General features: G+C 45.4%; 1 protein-coding gene across 4 annotated transcripts in view; it reads left to right on the forward strand.

Annotated features, from left to right (window-relative positions):
- LOC119586871 (keratin, type II cytoskeletal 3-like) overlaps positions 1-414 on the forward strand; it is a 7944-nt gene that overhangs the window by 6061 nt on the left and 1469 nt on the right. The window lies entirely within an intron of this gene.

A 414-nucleotide genomic window follows, 5' to 3' on the forward strand; every position in this document is an offset into this window, starting at 1 on the left:
CACTTCCCTGAAACTCGTGCATATCCAGAGATGAAAATTATATACTTGAATGTGTAAACATCGTGTATCAGGATCAGCGTAGTCACGATGGGGCTATTCATTACCAATGGTCAGCAAGAGGTCGGGAAAAGAATTGCCTGAGCCCATGTGTGCGGGATACACAGATAAAAAAAAAGAACAGGTGGTGGAAAGTATGAGAAAGGACCTTGTACATACCTTGGCACGCTGGGGAAGGTACTGCCACTCTGCCAGCGATCGTAGTATATAAGGGTGCTCGTGTCCTCCGGAATCATCACAGCTCACCATGAACACTCTGGTGAGTTGGACCTCCTCGATGGATCAACGTTGTTCGAACAAAATGTGAAGTGAAGACATATTACTAATGGTTTATTGTGCGAAGAGCAATACGACTGC

The sequence above is a fragment of the Penaeus monodon genome, chromosome 22 (assembly GCF_015228065.2).
Source record: "Penaeus monodon isolate SGIC_2016 chromosome 22, NSTDA_Pmon_1, whole genome shotgun sequence".
NCBI classification, from domain to species: domain Eukaryota; kingdom Metazoa; phylum Arthropoda; class Malacostraca; order Decapoda; family Penaeidae; genus Penaeus; species Penaeus monodon.